Raw genomic sequence first — 6,408 nt, forward strand, 5'->3', positions numbered from 1 at the left:
GGATGTGTGGGTTATGTAGATTGGCCATGCTAAATTGCCCCTTAGTATCAGGGGGACGAGCTAGGGTAAATAGGTGGGGTTATGGGAATAGGGCCTGGGTGGGATTGTGGTCAGTGCAGACTCAATGGGCTGAAGGGCCTCTTTCTGCACTGTAGTGATTCTATGATTGAAATATGTTTTCTGCAATTGGTTTTAGGAGGTTTAATAATTCTATTTTTCAATCTTTGGAATGATAAAGGTCATAGAACCATAGAGGAGGAAACTGGCGCACCCAGAGGAAACCCGCGCAGACACGGGGAGAAAGTACAAATTCCACACAGACAGTGACCAAGGCCGGAATCGAACCTGGGTCCCTGGCACTGTGAGGCAGCAGTGCCAACCACTGTGCCACTGTGTCACCACGTCCTTCTGTGTGAAATCACCTGTGCTTCTCACATTTACCATTTTGCCATTAATGCCAATACAGACATCTCACAAGTCCAGACATAAGAACAAAAGGGTATCAATAGGAGCTGAAATAAATTATTTGCCTTCTTAAGCGCGCTCCACTATTCAATAAGATCATGTCTGATCTCCTACCTCGAGCTGACTTTCTGCCAAATCCCCTATATCCTTTGATCCCTCTAGAGTCCAAAAATCTAATTGAATATGCTCAGAGTTTGAATGTCGACAGCCCTTTGAGGGAGAGAATTCAGAAAGTTCACAACACTCTGAGTGAAGATATTTCTCACCTCAGTTCTAAAGTGCTGAATATTTATCCCAAGAGTGTGACTTAGTTCTAGACTCTTCAGCCAGGAGAAAAAAAAAATGGGGAAAATAACTTTACAGCATCTGCCCCATTAACCTCTCTAAGAATGCTATTTATTTCAGTGAGATCATCTCTCATTTTTTAAACTTCAGAGAATATAGGCCCATTCTATTCAATCTCTCCCTATTGAACCCCCCTCCAACCCCAGACAAACAGTCTGGAGGACCTTAGTTGCCCCTCCTCTAATGGTAACTATATTTTTCCTTAGGTAAGGTGACCAAAACTGGACACACACTACTCCAGGTGGGATCTCGCCAAAACCTTATACAACTCCAGCTAGACTTCTTTACTAATAATCAAACACCCCTTGCAATAACGGCTAACATGCAATTTGTCTTCCTAATTGCTTGCTGTGTCTGCATGTTTACCATCCAAATCCCTTTAAATACCAACATTTACTAATTTCTCAGTTTAAAAAAAATGCTGCTATTCTATTCTTCCTACCAAAGTGGCAATTTCACGTTTCCCCACGTGATACTGTGGGGGGCGGCACGGTAGCACAGTGGTTAGCACTGCTGCTTCACAGCTCCAGGGTCCTGGGTTCAATTCCCGGCTCGGGTCACTGTCTGTGTGGAGTTTGCACATTCTCCTCGTGTCTGCATGGGTTTTCTCTGGGTGCTCCGTTCCTCCCACAGTCCAAAGATGTGCGGGTTAGGTTGATTGGTCAGGTTAAAAATTGCCCCTTAGAGTCCTGAGATGCGTAGGTTAGAGGGATTAGCAGGTAAATATGTGGGGGTAGGGCCTGGGCGGGATTGTGGTCGGTGCAAACTCGATGGGCCGAATGGTGTCCTTCTGCACTGTAGGGTTTCTATGATTTCTATGATACTCCTTTTGCTGCTTTCTTGTCAATTAACATAACCTGTCTAGATTCCTTTCCAGATTCTTTGCATGCTTCTCACAGCTTATTTCACCACCTAGCTTTGTATCATTAGTCAAATTAAATACATTTGCACCCTGTTCCCTCATCTGAATCATTGATTATAGATGTTAAGTAGTTAAAATCCAAACACTGATTCTTGTGCGGTGCATTAGTTACAACCCACCATCCTTAAAATGATCTGTTTATTCCTACTCTCTGTTAACTAATCCTCAATCTATGCTAATATGTTACCTCCAATTCCAAGAACCCTAATGTTATGCAGCAACATCTTGTATAGTATGTTATCAAACGCCTTTTGAAATTCAAAGATACTATATCTACTGGTTATTCTTTATCTATCCTACCAGGGTACACCTACAGAAAACTCTTAACAAATTTGTCAAGCAAGGTTTCCACTTAATAAAACTGCATTCATTCTGCGGAATCACCACACCTCTAATTATAGGTGCTAGCATTTTCCTTTCGATAGATGTCTGGCTAATTAGCCCATAGATCCCTGTTTCTCTTTACCATCTTTTTTGAACAGTGGGGTTATATTTGTTACTTTTCAACATGGTAGCCATTATAGAATCAGTGGAATGCTGAAAGATTGCAATGAGAGTAGCCCCTCTTTTAAACCTTAGGATGTAGGCCATCAGGTTCAGGGAATTCTCAACTTTTATCTCCATTAATTTTTCCTGTATATTTTGTTTACTAGAAGGATAGGAAGGGTAGGATTAGGGAACCGTGGATAACCAGGGAAATTGAGGGACTGGTCAAAAGAAAAAGAGAGGCGTATGTTAGGTCCAAGCAGCTAAAAACGGAGGGAGCTCTGGAGGAGTACAATGAAAGTAGGAAAATACTCAAACGGGGAATTAGAAGAGCAAAACGGGGTCACGAAATGTTCTTGGCAGACAGGATTAAGGAGAATCCCAAGGCATTTTATTCATACGTTAGGAACAAAAGGGTTGTTAGGGAAAAAATCGGACCTCTCAGGGACAAAAGTGGGGACTTATGCTTGGAGCCCAAAGAGGTAGGGGAGATCCTAAATGAATACTTTGCGTCGGTATTCACAAAGGAGAGGGATGTGTTGACTGGGAGTGTCTCGGAGGGGAGTGTTGAACCGTTGGAGAAAATCTCCATTACAAAGGAGGAAGTGTTAGGTTTGTTAGAGAATATAAAGACTGACAAATCCCCAGGGCCTGATGGAATCTATCCAAGGCTGCTCAGGGAGATGAGAGGTGAAATCGTTGGGCCTCTGACGCAAATCTTTGTCTCGTCACTGGACACAGGTGAGGTCCCAGAGGATTGGAGGATAGCTAATGTGGTCCCGTTATTTAAGAAGGGTAGGAAGGACAACCCGGGTAATTATAGGCCGGTGAGCTTGACGTCCGTGGTGGGGAAGTTGTTGGAGAAGATTCTTAAAGATAGGATGTATGCGCATTTAGAAAGGAATAAACTCATTAACGATAGTCAACATGGTTTTGTAAGAGGGAGGTCATGCCTCACTAACCTGGTGGTGTTTTTTGAAGAAGTGACCAAAATGGTTGACGAAGGAAGGGCCGTGGATGTTGTCTATATGGACTTTAGTAAAGCGTTTGACAAAGTCCCTCATGGTAGGCTAGTGAAAAAGGTTGGATCCCATGGGATAAAGGGGGAGGTGGCTAGATGGGTGGAGAACTGGCTTGGTCATAGAAGACAGAGGGTGGTAGTGGAAGGGTCTTTTTCCGGCTGGAGGCCTGTGACTAGTGGTGTACCGCAGGGCTCTGTATTGGGACCTCTGCTGTTTGTGATTTATATAAATGATCTGGAAGAAGGAGTAACTGGGGTGATCAGTAAGTTTGCGGACGACACAAAACTGGCAGGACTTGCAGATAGTGAGGAACATTGTCAGAGGCTACAGAAGGATATAGATAGGCTGGAAATTTGGGCAAGGAAATGGCAGATGGAGTTCAATCCTGATAAATGCGAAGTGATGCATTTTGGTGGGAATAATGTAAGGAGGAGCTACACGATAAATGGAAGAACCATAAAGGGTGTAGAGACGCAGAGGGACCTGGGTGTGCAAGTCCACAGATCTTTGAAGGTGACGTCACAGGTGGAGAAGGTGGTGAAGAAGGCATATGGCATGCTTGCCTTTATAGGACGGGGCATAGAGTATAAAAGTTGGGGTCTGATGTTGCAGATGTATAGAACGTTGGTTCGGCCGCATTTGGAATACTGCGTCCAGTTCTGGTCGCCACACTACCAGAAGGACGTGGAGGCTTTGGAGAGAGTACAGAGGAGGTTTACCAGGATGTTGCCTGGTATGGAGGGGCTTGGTTATGAGGAGAGATTGGGGAAACTGGGGTTGTTCTCCTTGGAAAGACGGAGGATGAGGGGAGACTTAATAGAGGTGTATAAAATTATGAAAGGCATAGATAGGGTGAACGGTGGGAAGCTTTTCCCCAGGTCGGTGGTGACGTTCACGAGGGGTCATAGGTTCAAGGTGAAGGGGGGGAGGTTTAACACAGATATCAGAAGGACATATTTCACACAGAGGGTCGTGGGGGCCTGGAATGTGTTGCCGGGCAAGGTGGTGGAGGCGGACACACTGGGAACGTTTAAGACTTATCTAGACAGCTATATGAACGGAGTGGGAATGGAGGGATACAAAAGAGTGGTCTAGTTTGGACCAGGGAGCGGCGCGGGCTAATTGTTCCTTGTTTCTCGTGGAAGTGGAAATGACTAGGGTTGGGAAGTATTTTCCGATCAGGGCCATTGTGATCTCCTGGACTCGTTTCGATCGCCTCAGGGGGTCGGAGAGGAATTTCCCAGATTTTTTTTCCCCCATATTGGCCCTGGGGTTTTTCACTCTGGGTTTTCGCCTCTCCCTGGAGATCACATGGTCTGGAATGGGGGGGTGGGGGTGAGTTAATAGGTTGAAATGAACAAAGCATCGTAGCTGTGGGGGACAGCTCGGTGGATAGAATATGGGTATGTAGATAGGCTGGAAAATTGGGCGGGGATCCTGGATTCAGGATTCAATCCTGGACCGGGGAGCGGCGCGGGCTTGGAGGGCCGAAGGGCCTGTTCCTGTGCTGTATTGTTCTTTGTTCTTTGTTCTTTGTTCTAATGTTAACTGCTTTAAGTTCCTTTCTCTCATTAGGTTCTTGTTTCGCCAGTATGCTGTTAGTGTATTCTGCTGTAAGGATAAAATATTTATTTAAGATTTCTGCCATTTTCTTCTGCCCATCATAATTTCTCTCGTCTCTGCCTCTCAGGGTCCCATGTTTACATTCACTAATCCCTTCTTTCATATACACTTGAAGAAACTCTCACAATGGGCAATATTCCCTGGTCTCATCCGTGGCAAGACCCATTGCGAGCGAGAATGGAAAATTTGGCATTCCAGCTAAATCTCCATTCACTGTCAGTGGCACCGGAAAATCCCAGCCGCGAACGAGGGTGGTCTCTCTTTATCAATTTCTTGGTAATCCTTTGCTGATTTCTAAGATCCTCTCAATCCCCGGGCTTATTACTTTTTTTGGCAACATTGTAAATCCCTTTTTTTAATCCATTCCCATCTTCAACCTAATCCAAAAGCAAAGTAGCGTGAAGGCTGGAAATCGGAAATAAAACCAGAAAATACTGGAAAGAGGCAAAAGCTCGGCTAGCACCTGTGGCAAGAGAAACAGAATTGTGACGATCTTTTATTGGAACTTCCATCAGTTCTGTTGAAAGGTCATCAGCCACAAACGTTAACTCTAAATCCCTCTCCGCAGATACTGCTTGACCTGCTGAGCATTTTCTGTTTTGATTTCTACCTCTAACTTCTTTAATTAGCCTTTTTCATTGGACCACTTTCCTTTTGGAAGATAAGATGCTTTCATTGGATCACTTTCCTTTTGGAAGATAAGATGCTTTCATTGGATCACTTTCCTTTTGGAAGTTAAGATGCTATTTTGGAGAGTTGTTGCAGACTCCATGGGCTAAAGGGAATACAAATCTGTGGAGAATTGTGATCTGTTCTTTAAATGTTTGCTATTGCTTATCTATCTCTCAAACTAATTTCCCATAGCTAACCCAGACACACATATTTGGCTTCTTTACATTAATGAATCTAGTTTTGGATTGGACTTCATCACTATCAAACACAATATGAAATTTAACATATTATGATCACTCTTTCCCAAGAGGATCATTTACCACATGATTGCTAATGAATGCTGTCGCATTATGCAATCTGTTCCTAAATTGGTTCCTTGACATAATTTTCTAGAAAACTGTCTCAAATTCATTCCCTAATTCATCCTTCAAACTACTTTTGGCAATTTTCCAACATATGAAGATTAAATTCATCAATGATTATTGTATTACCCTTGGTAATGGTCTTTAATTTCTGGATTTATATTGTGACAAACAGCAGAACTTCTGTTTGGGTTTCTGTGAATTACTGTCATATGTATTTTCTGCCCTTTGCTCAGCATTACGCATATTGATTCTATATTCTATTTTTCTGGGCTAAGCACTTTTCTCAGTATTGTCTTTACCTCATCCTTTATTACCAGGGCTACCCCAACTCATTTTCCATTTTGCTTATCTTTTCTAAATGTAATTTGTCCTGGAATATTCAATTTCAAACTTTGCAATCATGTCTCAGTAATTAGATTAAATTCCTTTATCTCTATTTGTGCCATTAATTTATTTCTCTTGTAATTAATGCTTTTTCAATTCAGCTATCATGACAATCAAGTGAGGA

The sequence above is a fragment of the Mustelus asterias genome, chromosome 26 (genome assembly GCF_964213995.1).
Source record: "Mustelus asterias chromosome 26, sMusAst1.hap1.1, whole genome shotgun sequence".
Taxonomy (NCBI): domain Eukaryota; kingdom Metazoa; phylum Chordata; class Chondrichthyes; order Carcharhiniformes; family Triakidae; genus Mustelus; species Mustelus asterias.